This window comes from Lithobates pipiens, unplaced genomic scaffold (assembly GCF_037356315.1).
Source record: "Lithobates pipiens isolate NorthernLeopardFrog02 unplaced genomic scaffold, aLitPip1_a1.2 Scaffold_30, whole genome shotgun sequence".
Classification (NCBI taxonomy): Eukaryota; Metazoa; Chordata; class Amphibia; order Anura; family Ranidae; genus Lithobates; species Lithobates pipiens.
In genome coordinates this window covers 88802023-88816125 of record NW_027507791.1, presented here as the reverse complement: position 1 = coordinate 88816125, position 14103 = coordinate 88802023, and positions in this window count along the sequence as shown.

Sequence of the window (14103 nt, the reverse complement as noted above, 5' to 3'; positions counted from 1 at the left end):
AGCGACTCAGCATCTGAGGGCGCCATCATGGAACACCAGGGGGGAACAGAAGCAGGATGATCCTAGACAACCAGTAGATATAGGCAAACCCAAATTCGGTACACATACTCATCAGCATTCGAGCAGCACAGTACTTAAACGTAGCTTTAAAGCAAAAAAAAAAGCCTCCTCCAGAACATATAAAACCCTACCCAAACATGAGAACCGAGGTCAATGACCAAAACTTTAGGCCATAGAGCCATACAAACCGATGCAGGGTTTCTTCCCATAACTATTGAAAAAAAAATTAGAATCTTTAGGTCACTGGGACCCCTGGATGATGGGCCACAGGTGGATGCAGTCCTTCCCAATAAAGTCCCTCTCGGTTTTCCGGAGGGGAAATCCAATCGTGGAGGGGGGGAACGGGGGGGGGGGTAAACAGGGGGCGCTTCTGAACAAAAGTGGCATTCAGTGGAGCTCCTTAGGCAGGAGTAAACTGCAGTCTATCCAGCAGCGTAAGACAAAAACAATCAGTAAGGGCAAAGTAGGATATAATGGGGAGGAAATGGCTGGGGACAGAGAGCAAATGATGCCAGGAGTCTGCTTGAGTCAATTCTTTTGAAGAAGAGGAATACTTGGCTACTTCCTGCTGGCCACGATCGGCCATTACTCCCCCTTGGCCGCTCGTGGTCAGCGGGCATCCAGCCACGCTGCCGCAGCCTCTGGAGTGTCGAAAAATCGGGTGTTATCACCGTCAGTAATTCATAGCCTGCTGGGATACAGAAGGCCAAAACGAATTCCTCTTTCTCTGAGCCGGCGTCTCACATCGGTAAAGGATTTGCGTCTTTGCTGTACTTCCTGAGAGAAGTCCAGGCATGGTACGAGCCGCCGCCAGGATGCGGTCCCGGTCGCGGAAATTTAACAGCCGTAGCAGGAAGGGGCGCGGAGGTGGTACCCCACGCCTTGGAGGGAGTGGTGGGACCCCGTGGGCTCTCTCCACTACAAAGGTGGGCAGCATCTCCCCCAGGTTGAACAGGGTGGACAAGAGCCTCTCAGTAAACTCAGCAGGTCTAGGGCCCTCAGCCATTTCGGGGAGTCCAAGTATGCGGATATTGTTTCGCCTGAGGCGATTTTCAGGATCTATTACACGTTCCTGGAGCGCTTTCACTTGGATCTGCAAGGCCTTCACCTCCCTGGAATCTGATCGGACCGTGTCCTCCACCGCGGAGAGCCTATCCTCCACTTCTGGCAACACGCGAGCGGAACTTATCCATGTCCTGGCGGATGAAACCAACATCTACACTCGAGAAGTCGATCTTTGCTGTCAGGGTTTCGTTACAGGATGTTATGGCTGCTAGGATCTCTGCTCCTGTCGGAGCCCCCACCTCCCCCGAATCCGCGGCCTCCCGTGTACCAGATGCTATTGTAGCCATGGACCGCCTTGTAGACGAGACAGCAGCCGGTGGGGGGGCATGAGGAGACTTTGAGCCGGATTTGGAGCAGCGGGTCTTAGGGTGGCCCATCCGTGGTTCACCCTGTGATGGAGGATCTTGGAGGATTCTGTGGGCTGAGAGCCTGCGTCTTGGCAAAAGCTGTGTCAGTGTTGGTGCCCTGGGACCAGGCTAAGTTCCTTTACTGGGGGGGCAGCAGGCAGGCGCCCGGGTTCTTGCAGGGTAGAGGGTATAAGGGTGATGAGCTACCTGCACAGGGTCAGGGCCTCCAGTAGAGCACAGCCTCTATAGGGGGGAGACGCAGAGAGGGCAAAGCAGTACGTTTGGGGCACGGATGGCCACACGGGGGGGGGGGCAATGTGTTTACCTCTGGGACACAGTAACAGGCACTGGGAGGGCAACACAGCAATGCTGCAGCACTGCACCTGAGGGTGGAGGATGAGCCCGGGAGAGTAGGCCGCAAGATGGCGCCTGTAGTGGATCCCTCTCTCTTTCCCCAGGCCCCCCCTCAGACCAACCTTCCTCCAGGGACTGCCAGCGGATGTGCAGGGATCTGATGTCTCACCACCCGCGGACAGCGGAGCCTGAGGATGATGGAGGCAAGGTAGGCCTCAAGATGGCGGTAGGGCTCCGAGGTGTGGAGCGGCCCCGTGGAGATTGATCGGCCGGCCAAGCTCCACAAATTTCTGCTGGGGCGGGTGGGGCAGATGTCCAATGGCCTCTAGGGATAATCAGGAGTCCCCCCCCAGGTGTAGGAAACAGGAGGATGGCATCGGATTGTCAGGCCGCAAGATGGCGGCGGGCCGCGAGCTCCCGGGAGCGGCTTCGTGGCACTCTTATTCCATCCTGCCTCCTCACCGTTACTGTTGCATTTGTTGCCGCAGCTTTGGTGCGGCTTGAGGGTATTGCTTCTCTGTTGAGCACTGTTTTTTGTGGTGGTTATTCCACACACTAGTTTTTTTTGTGGGTAAAGTTTGTTCTAGCTCCCATATGCCATGGTGGATGAAGTTTTTTGCTGTTTTCCCACCCCTCATTTTGGCACTTCTTGGGACGTCCCAATGGTCTAAAGAGAGAAGCTGTGTCAGTTGGTGAATATAAGAGAAAATAGGATTTTTTGTACTCACCATAAAATCCTTTTTTCTGTAATTCACGACTGACACAGCACCCGCCACTCATATTTTTCTTTACGTTATACTGCTTGTTCATGTACTGAGGCTGCAGTAGCAGGCTGAGGGGTTGTTACCTAAGGGACTGCCCCTTGGGCGGAACTGGAAAGTTGTAGTTTTATTATCGCACGTTAACATGTAATGCCTAGTCCTCTCCTGAAGGTGGCATAACAACCCAATAGTCTAAAGAGAGAAGCTGTTTCAGTCGGTGAATTACAGAGAAAAGGATTTTGCGGTGAGTACAAAAAATCCTATTTTTATTTTTTTCAACTTAAATGAGAACTAGTGTTTTTTTTTCCCCCCAAGTTCTCGCCCTAAGATGTCACTGTTAAAGTTATTCCTGTGTCTAGGGTGGTCCCTTAAACCTCTCAGACCTTGGATCGATGTATTATGCAATTTCAGATACATCCAGAGTCAAGTCCCAAAACGGATGACACCCGCACGGTACTATATTCTGGGAACTGACTGTATTTGATTTGCATCCTAGCGTCTTTATAGAAAATTGCAAGTCACACGAAATTCATAATAAGACATGCACAGTAGATATTAAGGCAGTTACAACTGGTCAAAACAAGCGGTCTTTGTTCTACAGTAGCTGAAGGAATGTTGAAAAAATTTGTGAAAGTTTAGATAGTGTGTGAAAACAAATAAGTTAGAAGTATCTCATGCTGAGACAGATATTTGAGAAGTTAAGGGGGTGTTCAAACTGTACATATCAGAAATGGAAATGTGAATATTAAGATGGCTGACAGAAACAAGATGGGTGCTTAACATAACCTTTCAACTCCCTCTTAAGTCATGAATATGACTTTCTATAGATCCGCAGTCTCCTGAAATCTACGGTTCTTGCTACATTGTATTAATTTACATAAAGCTGCAGGTATTGTGTATATGCGTGAGAAGGTTGGTCTGGTGTAGTGCATTTGCTAATATAAAGCAAAATAAGCTTGAAAATCAGGTAGCCTATCAATTCTAACAATAGTACTATGATCATAATCAGTATGTCCTTTAACCATGAGAATATTCCACCTAAACCCAAACTAGAAAAGGGGTTTTGAGACGTTCTTAATATTTAAGACTAGAGTATTTTTCAATAATGACTTAAGGTTTAGAGGGACAGCTAAAAGTGGGATCTTAGCAGTTTCTGGGTGTAACTTACTACAAATCCAGCATTTTTCATATCCTGACTTTCTAGCATAAGCATATTTAAATTTTAACAGTAACATTTTTCCAGAAAAACCTGTTTGATCATTTCATTAGAGACATCTGTTACTGCGATTTCTGAGGTGAAAGTCAGTATGGTTGGTGTGTGTTTCTCTTTTACCACATATGAGTTTCAAGGCTCCTAAGTCATCAGGATGATAGTTACTATCCACACTGGGACAAAGATCAGAAGTAGAAACCTCACCAGAAGGCAAAATGCCTTCCCAGAAGTCTGTGGTGAAATGAGTGACATCACTGTCCTTTATTTCTATGCTTGTCTTCTTTTAAGGACTTAAAACGCCTGCTTCGCTTTTTTGGCCTTTCTTCAATTCCTGGGCTTAGATCAACCTTCTTTACCCTGCTGGCATAGATCCAGGTAGGACTTTCCTCGGTAAGGATGGCGGTCCTGGCAACGGCTACCACTTTGGTCAATAGTCCGAATGGAACCTCTTGCGGCTTTCGACCTTTCTGAAGCCTCTGGACCACAACTTAATCACCGTCCTGGAACGCGTGAGTTGGTACCTGTGAAGGAGAGGTGCGAGCAACTCTTCTTTCAACAATATCAAGAGTTTGAATTAGTTTTATTTTACACATTCCTCCTATATTTGTTCCAAATCACCTTCCTCCATCAAATGATGATTAGCCCACGGTGTGAGGAATGGCCTACCCATGAGTACCTCAAAAGGGGACTAATCTGTCGCACTGTGAGGCCGCGTACAGACGGGCGGACTGTTCGCTCAACTTTGTCCGCTGAACAGTGTTTCAGCGGACAGTCCGCTCGTGTGTGGGGCTTCAGCGGACAGTTTGACGAACAAAGTTTTTCGGAAATTCCGAAAAACTGTCCGCTGAAACTTGGTTTGAGCGGACAGTCCGCCCGTGTGTAGGCCACTTTCGAAATGAGCAAACTGTTCCCGCTCGGAGGAAAGTCTGCTCATTTCGAGCGCGTCTCCAGGTAGGCGGGGCCCGCGAAGGAGACGTCGCGGGCCCCGCCGCCTGGTATGGACTTAAAGGGGAACCCCAACGCCGAAAAAAATCGGCGTGGGGGTCCCCCCAAAGTCCACAACAGACCCTTGTCCGAGCACGCTACCCGGCCGGCCAGGAAAGGGGGGCGAGCTAGCGCGCCCCCCCCCTCCCGAGCCGTACCAGGCCGCGTGCCCTCAACATGGGGGGTGCCTTGGGGAAGGGGGGGCCGCGCGGCCCCCCCACCCCAAAGCACCTTGTCCCCATGTTGATGAGGACAAGGGCCTCTTCCCGACAACCCTGGCCGTTGGTTGTCGGGGTCTGCGGGCGGGGGGCTTATCGGAATCCGGGAGCCCCCTTTAATAAGGGGGCCCCCGGATACCGGCCCCCCACCCTATGTGAATGAGTATGGGGTACAATGTACCCCTACCCATTCACCTGTAAAATAAAAGTACCCAAAAAAAAACACAACACACGAGATAAAATATTTTATTGCACAGCTCAGGGGTCTTCCGTCTTCGGGGGTCTTCTCGCCGGACTCCTCCGCTATCTTCTTGTAGCTCTTTTGCGAGCGGAGGAGTCCGGCTTTCTTCCTCCCCGCCGCCGGCCTCTTCTCCCGACTTCGGGGGTCTTGTCCCCCTCTTCGGTTCTTCTGCCGGGCCACCGCGCCTTCTTATAGCTCTTTTACAGGCGGTGGCCCGGTCTTCTGTCGCCGCCGCCTTCCGTTCTTCTGCCGGGCCACCGCGCCTTCTTATAGCTCTTTTAGAGTCGGTGGCCCGGTCTTCTGTCGCCGCTGTCGCCTTCCGTTCTTCTTCTTCTTCTTCTTCTCCAGGAGATGTTGACACGTCGCTCTCTCCGGCCGGAATGCCAGAACCGCGCTGCGCGGCCACTTATATAGTGACAATGGGGCGGTGTCACACGGTATATGTCACATGGGTTGGTGTCACATGGGGACTATGACATCGTAAGGGGGCGGGGTCACCATGTGACCAACCCATGTGACATATACCATGTGACACCGCCCCATTGTCACTATATAAGTGGCCGCACAGCGCGGCTCTGGCATTCCGGCCGGAGAGAGCGACGTGTCAACATCTCCTGGAGAAGAAGAAGAAGAACGGAAGGCGACAGAAGACCGGGCCACCGCCTCTAAAAGAGCTATAAGAAGGCGCGGTGGCCCGGCAGAAGAACCGAAGAGGGGGACAAGACCCCCGAAGTTGGGAGAAGAGGCCGGCGGCGGGGAGAAAGAAAGCCGGACTCCTCCGCTAGCAAAAGAGCTACAAGAAGATAGCGGAGGAGTCCGGCGAGAAGACCCCCGGAGCTGTGCAATAAAATATTTTATCTCGTGTGTTGTGTTTTTTTTTTGGGTACTTTTATTTTACAGGTGAATGGGTAGGGGTACATTGTACCCCATACTCATTCACATAGGGTGGGGGGGCCGGTATCCGGGGGCCCCCTTATTAAAGGGGGCTCCCGGATTCCGATAAGCCCCCCGCCCGCAGACCCCGACAACCAACGGCCAGGGTTGTCGGGAAGAGGCCCTTGTCCTCATCAACATGGGGACAAGGTGCTTTGGGGTGGGGGGGCCGCGCGGCCCCCCCTTCCCCAAGGCACCCCCCATGTTGAGGGCACGCGGCCTGGTACGGCTCGGGAGGGGGGGCGCGCTCGCTCGCCCCCCTTTCCTGGCCGGCCGGGTAGCGTGCTCGGACAAGGGTCTGTTGTGGACTTTGGGGGGACCCCCACGCCGATTTTTTTTGGCGTTGGGGTTCCCCTTTAAGTACATTCCAGGCGGCGGAGCCCGCGACGTCTCCGTTGCGGGCCCCGCCTACCTGCACACGCTCTCGAAATGAGCGGACTGTTGCCTCGTGTGTGGGCGAGTCCGTTCATTTCAAAAGTTGCGCGGACTTAGTACGACCAGCAAAGTTTGCCGTATTTGTCCGCTCAAAAAGTGCCGTGTGTGGGCGTGTTCGTTCATTCAAAAGTTTGAGCGGACTGTTTGACGAACTTAGTTTCGGCAGACAGTCCCCGCGTGTGTACGCGGCCTGAGGGGTTGTTCTGATTTCAGCTAATACAGCTGGGGGAACTTTTCTCCATTAGCCAAAATTTACACACGTAGCCTTTCTTATCCTGTTTTTAATTGTTCTATTCATTCTTTCTACAATCCCTAAACTCTGTGGCTCTTAGGGGAGGTGAAATTTCCAGTCTTTAGTTCTTTTACAAGATCTTGGCAGATTTTAGCTGTGAAAGCTGGGCCATTGTCTGACTTTATTTGCAATGGACATCTCCATCTAGGAATAATTTCCTGTGTGAGGATCTTCACCACAGTTTGTGCGCTTTCATTGTTGGTGACAAAGATTTCTGGCCAGCGTTGACTTCATGTCCACTATGACCAAAAGGTATTGTTTCTTTCCTTCTTTGGGCATATGTGTAAAGTCTATCTGTAAATTGGTAAACACCGTTGTTGGGTACTCAAGATGTTCATGCTTTGATTTCTTTGGGTTTGTTGGATTGTTCCTAATGCAAGTGACACATCTCCGTACAAAAGCTATGACTAGATTGGGTAGTCCTGCAATTGAAAAAAATCTGTATCTAGGAGTTCACATGTGGCCTGCCAGCCCTTGTGACCCACTCCATGGTATAGTGCAATGAACAGGGGGGCGCTAGCAACAGGAATACACGGTTTCCCCTCTTTCCAGATTACTCCTGTTTTAGGATCATTCTGTATTCCATCACTGTTCCATTGCACAATATCGAGTGGCAATGCACTTCCGTGAGCCAATGTGTCTTTCAGGGAACATGGCAGAGGTGTTACCATGGGCATTTGAATGTCTGCCTTTTGTGTAGATGCAGCTTCTTTGGCAATTTTGTCAGCTAGTGCATTACCTTTGGCTATATCAGTCATTTGGCCTGTATGTGCCTTACAGTGCATGATGGCTAGTTTTGAAGGCAACTGAATTGCATCTAGTAATACTGTGACTAGGTCAGTGTGAGATGTTCTTTCCATCTGCTGCCACATACTCTGCAAAGCCATATTATCCCATGGTCCCAGACCACACCATGAGCATACCTGGAATCGGTGTTAATGTTTACCTCTTTTCCTGCAAACAGCTGGCATGCACAGGTTAATGCTGTCGATTCAGCAGCCTGTGCAGACTGATAGGGTATTGGATTGGCCTCAAGGACAAATCCGGCAGTTGGGCTACAGCATATCCTGCGTGATCGACATCTCTTGGTCTGCTGCAAAAGCCATCAACACAAACTGTGCAGTAGGGATTGGTACTGAAAGCATATCTGCTCTAGGTGAACTGTCCTGATGTATAGATTGTGTACAGTCATGAGGTGGTGGTAAGTCTTTCTGTTCTCTTTTAAGACCTAATAAGGCATTAAAAATTGGAGCTGGGCCAGAGTTTGAATTTTTTATTTTCAGGTTTGGATTGGAAAGGAGGATGACTTCATACCCACTCAATCTTTGTGTTGACATATGCGGAGTGTAAAGTTATGAGGAGAGTGGTGACATTCTAGTATGTAAGGTGGTATCATGACCCAACCATCCTCTGCTACCATTGCACAAGAAGCCAACGCTCTGAGACACGCAGGCATACCTTGCACCTGTACTGGAACCACCTTTTGAGAAAAAAGCTACAGGGTGCAGTCTCCCACCATGTTCCTGGGCCAGTACTTCTACCATGGTCCTGCAATTTTCCCTGGCAAAAAAGTGAAACATTTTGCCAAATTCAGGGAGGCTAAGGCTTGGGCTGGTAACCATTGCACATTTCAACATGGCAAAAGAATTTAACATTTCATCAGACCATTTTACAATATCAGACATTTCAGAGAGGGTTGCTTGTCTCAATATATTGTCATAGAACAGTCAGGTATCCATTGGCTGCAGTAACCAATCATTCCAAGAAAGGTGAGCAGGTCGATCTTGGTAAGTGGGTACCTTTGTAATTTTTTCTTAGACACTTTGTGACCACATGTATGTAACCATTTCAATAAGGATAGGCTATCGGCTCGGCAGTCCTCTGAACTACAAATCAAAATTATCAGCAACATATTGCAACAGTACAGAACCGTGAGGGGCAGTCCAAGGCCTGTGTGTGGCTTGGAGTACTATAGAATAGACCACAGGTGATTCTATGTAACACTGGGGCATTCTACACCAGGTAAACTGGTGATTGTGTTGGTCAGTCGACATAGTAAAAGCAAAGAGTGGCCGTGTCTACGGGGACAGAAAAAAAAGCATTCTTTAAATCAATCACAGTAAAACATTTGGCTGTTGCTGGAATGGAGGACAGGAGTGATGGAACATCAGGTACAATTGGTGCTATTGGGACTATAAGGTTATTTATGGCCCTCAAGTCCTGTACAAATCTGAAGGAGCCATCCGGCTTCTTTACACCGTTAACGGATGTGTTGTATGGAGAAATAATCTCTTCCAGCAGCATCCCATCCTGCAGAAAAGTTTTCACTATCGCCACTATGCCATCCATCTTTTCCTTAGAGAGTGGATATTATTTGTGATACGAAATGCACCTTCTTTGAGTGGCCTTGTATGGTGTGCATGAAATAAGTCCTACATCCAGATCTGTTGTAGACCAGACCTGGGGGTATACATCCTCAAAATCTTCACTACTTTGTTGTGACAGCATCAGCAAACCTGGTTTACATGCTACTAAAGTGATTTTATCTGAGGACATGTCTAGACCTGAGTTGGTTTTAATTGTGATTCCTAGTGGCCCAAACAAGCCTCTTCCCAACAAATGTACAGGGCACCTTGGCATTATCCTAAAAGATTGTGCATATGGTGTACCCTTCATCTTCTATTGGTAGGGGAGGGGGTCCTATGTTTCTTTTGCCAGTATCCCATTAATTCCCAAAGAGGGTTCTGCTGGTTCCCATTTGCCTTAGAAATGATCTCCACAAACAGTGCTCTTAGTGGCATCGCTATCAACGAGATAGGAAAGGAGTCTCCCATATACTGTAATAATTATTGGACTGTCGGTGAAATAATTCGAGACAAAGGAAAAGCTAGGACACTACCCTCTGGGCCCCATCGTTGTTGATTTCCCCATTTGATTGAAAGTATTGGACCTTGTTGGCTGGATGCCTGTGGTTCTTGTGTCTGGTTAGGGGTAGAGCTGGAGTTGGGAGTTTATGGAGAGGTGGGGTGAGGACCCAGTGATCCTCGGCACCGCAATTGAAACATCCATTGTTTCTAGGGCGACTCATCCCTCTTCCATTTCTGCCTTTAAATCAGCCTCTACTCATACTTCTAAAGTTTCCCTTCATATTTCCTTGGAAATATGTGGAGACAGGTGATGGCTTTGGTATATCAAAACAACCTGCTGCATTTTTCTGTGAAAGTGCTGTTGCAAAGTCAGTTCTAGTTTCTCTTATATTCACCGACCGACACAGCTCCTCTCTAACAAAATGGGTTGTCAGCCCTATCACTGGAGATTACTAGGCAAAGTTGTAATAAAACACTTCAGAACTTTAAGTTCCGCCCCCTAGGCTACAACCCCCGCAGCCTGCCCTAGCAAACTGTTTTATTTTGCCTAGTGAAGGAGATGCACCTAGGAACCCTGCGGGCCCATAGGTCCGTGTTTTTTGATGCAGAAGCTTTGCTTTTTGCGCAAGATGAATGATCCTGTGATCTTCTATCAACAGCCGGCTGGCTGGTTCACTTATCCTTGTAGTGTCCCCAGTCCGGCCATCGAGCGTGTGCAGGTCGCAGCTTCAGCTCGGTAGGCCACTACATACCTCAGCTCCAGAGGTGGTCGGTGAGCTTTTATGCTCCGGGGCATACATATAACCGGGCTACTGATGTCTGCCTCACAGTATGCCGAGGCCAGCAGCCACCCTGTACACATCAGTGAGTGTGTCTGTAATGGAATGTCTCCCAGCTCTTCAGGACTGGTAAGTACAGCTCTCTCTGCTTCGGTGGGGCTGAGCAGCTGGGCATTCCCTGGGAGATCGATTCGGGGGCCACCTCACCTCCCTCTTCTTCTCCCCTGTCCCTATCTTCCATCTATCCCCCCTCCAGGGGGGTCGCTGCATGTGTCTGCTGAGCGGTGTGTGTAAGCTATGCAGGGGCTCTGTGGACTCTCACCTGTCATGGGGGGGCTGAACGGATAGCGGTGGTCCTGGGTCCTGTGTGGGGGTCCCTGGAAGGTGCCTGTGAGGTTTTACTGTGTTATGGCAGTGCTGTGACTCTGCAGGGGGTGTTTTATTTTCACCTCATGGCGATGTCTGGCAGCCATATTAGGTATGGGCAGAGCAGGTTGTCTATGTGGGCTTCAGCGGCCATTTTGTGTGATTTTTCCTATTCAGGACACTGGCGGCCATTTTCCGGAGGCCTGAGCAAGTTCGTTCAGTGTTCTCTAGCAGCAGCATGACTTGCTTTCACAGCCTTGCTTCCTGTGGTTCCCGTCTGTGTACAGGACGCCGGTCGGCCATTTTCCTAAAGCCTGAACACGCTGTACAGATCGTTTCAGCACTCCTTTCCACAGCTGCTGCCGACACTGTTTTTTGTCCATCTGCGCTTGGGAACCCCTGGGGGCTGCAGGCATCGCTTTGTATTCAGCACAGAACTCCTCAGGGTGTTGAGTCCAGCAGATAGGAGACCCCGAGTCAGTGGCAGCAGGAGGGTGGGACCTTTAACTATCCTAAGTCCCCTTCAGGTGGCAGACAGGGTAGGGTCAGCATGGCTTCAGAAACTGGTGTTTCTTCCCCCGAAAACCAGGCAGTTGCAACCGTGTCACCTTCGGACTGCGCAGTGCCTATGGACACCCCGACGGCGGTCCTCCATTCGTTGTTGCTAGGATGGAGGCGGTGCTTGGGAAGAAAGGTGCATTATAGAGGCCCCTGCCCCCCGTCCTCTGGGGAGGGCTCTGATGCAGACTCAGGCCCTGCTGCGGCTGGTGACCCCTGCTCTGTCCTATCAGATGACGCTGACCAGGACCATTCAGACAGTGAAGATGAGTCCCTGTCCGGGTCCGTGTGCGACAAATCGCTTGTTGGAGCACTTATCACAGCTGTGCGTGATACCCTGAAGATTCAGGAGCCAGCAGATCCCTCAGTTAATGTACTGGTCCCTCTTGGGTCCCGCAAGCCAGCACGTTCACCTATGGTGTTCCCGTATCGGACTTATTTTGACATGTTCATTTACAGGGAATGGGGTCGACCGCAACGGACCTTTTCGGTCCCCAAAAACATGGCGGTGCGTTACCCCTTTGAGGAAAGCCTTCTCAAAAAGTGGTCGGCTCCTCTGGTCACGGAGCCCCCAGTATCCAGGTTAAATAAGTAACCACGATCCCGGTAGAAGGGACTCCTGCATTTTAGGATCCCATGGACAGGAAGGACAAGGCAGTGGCTTGTTCCTTGTTTACGGTTGTGGGGTCTGCCATGCAACCAGTACTGGCATCCGCACTAGTGTCGCAGACACTGACTTAGTGGGAAAAACATTTGCATCACGAATTGGGAGAGCAACAGGTTTCTCCCGTCTGCGTGGAACTAGCAGACCAACTAGTGCAAGGCCTTAAGTACGTCTGTGACGCGTCCCTGGATATTCTTCCGTTGTTATCCAGGGCTTCAGTATCAGCTGTGGTGCTGATGTGCCTAATCTGGTTAGAATGCTGCTCTGCCGACCAGGCATCCCAAAAAGCCCTGATGGATCTTCCCTTCCTTTGCCATCGGCTCTTTGGAGCCGTTTGGATGACACTAAAAATGCCACTGGTGGTAAGAGTATACTACTCTCACAGGTCAGGAAGTCTAAGGAGCCATGCCATAGGCAAGGGCCCTTTTTTTTCACTCAACACCGGCTTTTTCGTCCGGCCGGAGCTTCGACAAGCGTCCCCAGCCCGACAGGATGGCCACAGACGGTCAAAAGCGTCCCTGGCACTGCAAGCCTGCGACAAAACGTGCTACTATACTGTCTGACCGATGGGTTTGCGATCTGATTTCCTCTGGCTACAAGATAGAGTTCCTCTCTTGACCACAGAAAAGATTCTTCCCCTCCAGCATACCCATTTCCCGGTTCGCTGGGAGGCCCTCTTGGGGGTAGTAAGGGACCTGCTGAGTCGCGGGATAGTTGTACTGGTTCCGGACTTGGAACGTTTCCAGGGATTCTACTCAAATATGTTTGTAGTTCCCAAAAAGGAAGGGGTACATCCAATCTTGGACCAAAAAGCCCTCAGTCACTTTGTAAAAGTGCAGAGGTTCAGAATGGAATCAGTTTGCTCGGTGGTCGCTGCACTGCATCAAGGGGACTTCCTGGCGTCTTTAGACATCCAGGATGCGTACCTGCACATACCCATATGCCTGAGGCATCAGAAGTTTCTGCGATTTGCAGTCGGGGAACCCCACTATTAGTTTGTGGCTCTCCCTTTTGGCCTGGCATCAGCCAGGTGTTGAGGAACCAGGGTCTATCGGACTCGGTGATCCCAACTATGCTGAAGGCGCGGAAATCATCTTCTAGGAAGATATATCATCGTACCTGGAAGGCCTACATCTCCATGTGTGAGGAGAAAGGATGGTATCTGCGCTCCTGTGCTATATGCAGGATCCTGCTGTTTCTTCAGAAAGGAGTAGACCAGAAATTGGCGTTAAGCACCATAAAAGGGCAAATATCAGCCTTGGCGATTTTATTTTTATTTTTTTCAGTGACCCCTGGCATCTCTCATTAGTGAGTACTTTTTTCAGGGGGTGTGACATGTAGTCCCTCCGGGGCGTCCACCGTTACCCCAATGGGATTTGAACACGTCGGCCAGGAGGGTTTCGGAACTGGCGGCTTTGTCATGCAAGTCGCCTTATCTGGTTATCCACAAGGATAAAGTAGTGTTGCGTCCGCAACTGTCTTTTCTGCCGAAAGTGGTCTTGGCTTTTCATATCAATGAGCACATTGTGTTACCATCTCTGTGTCCTAAGCCAAAACACCCTAAGGAAGTGGCCCTTCATGCTCTGGACGTGGTTCGGGCTCTAAAGGTGTATTTGTCTGCCACTGCTTTCTTTCGGAAGTCAGACTCACTGTTTGTTTCAGTGGCTGGTCCAAAGAAAGGCATGGCGGTCTCGTCGGCCACCATTTCCAGGTGGATCAGACAGATTGTAGTGCAAGCATATGCCTTGAAGGGGCAGGTGCCCCTTTTTCCGGGCACGGCCCACTCCACAAGGGCAATCGGAAGGTCTTGGGCCTTCCGACACCAAGCGTCTGTCACTCAAGTGTGTAAAGTGGCGACCTGATCGTCTGTTCACATGTTTACCAAGTTCTACAAGGTAGACGTCAGTGCATCGGCTGATGCATGTTTTGCCCGCAAAGTTTTGCAGGCGGCTGTATAGTTGCAATT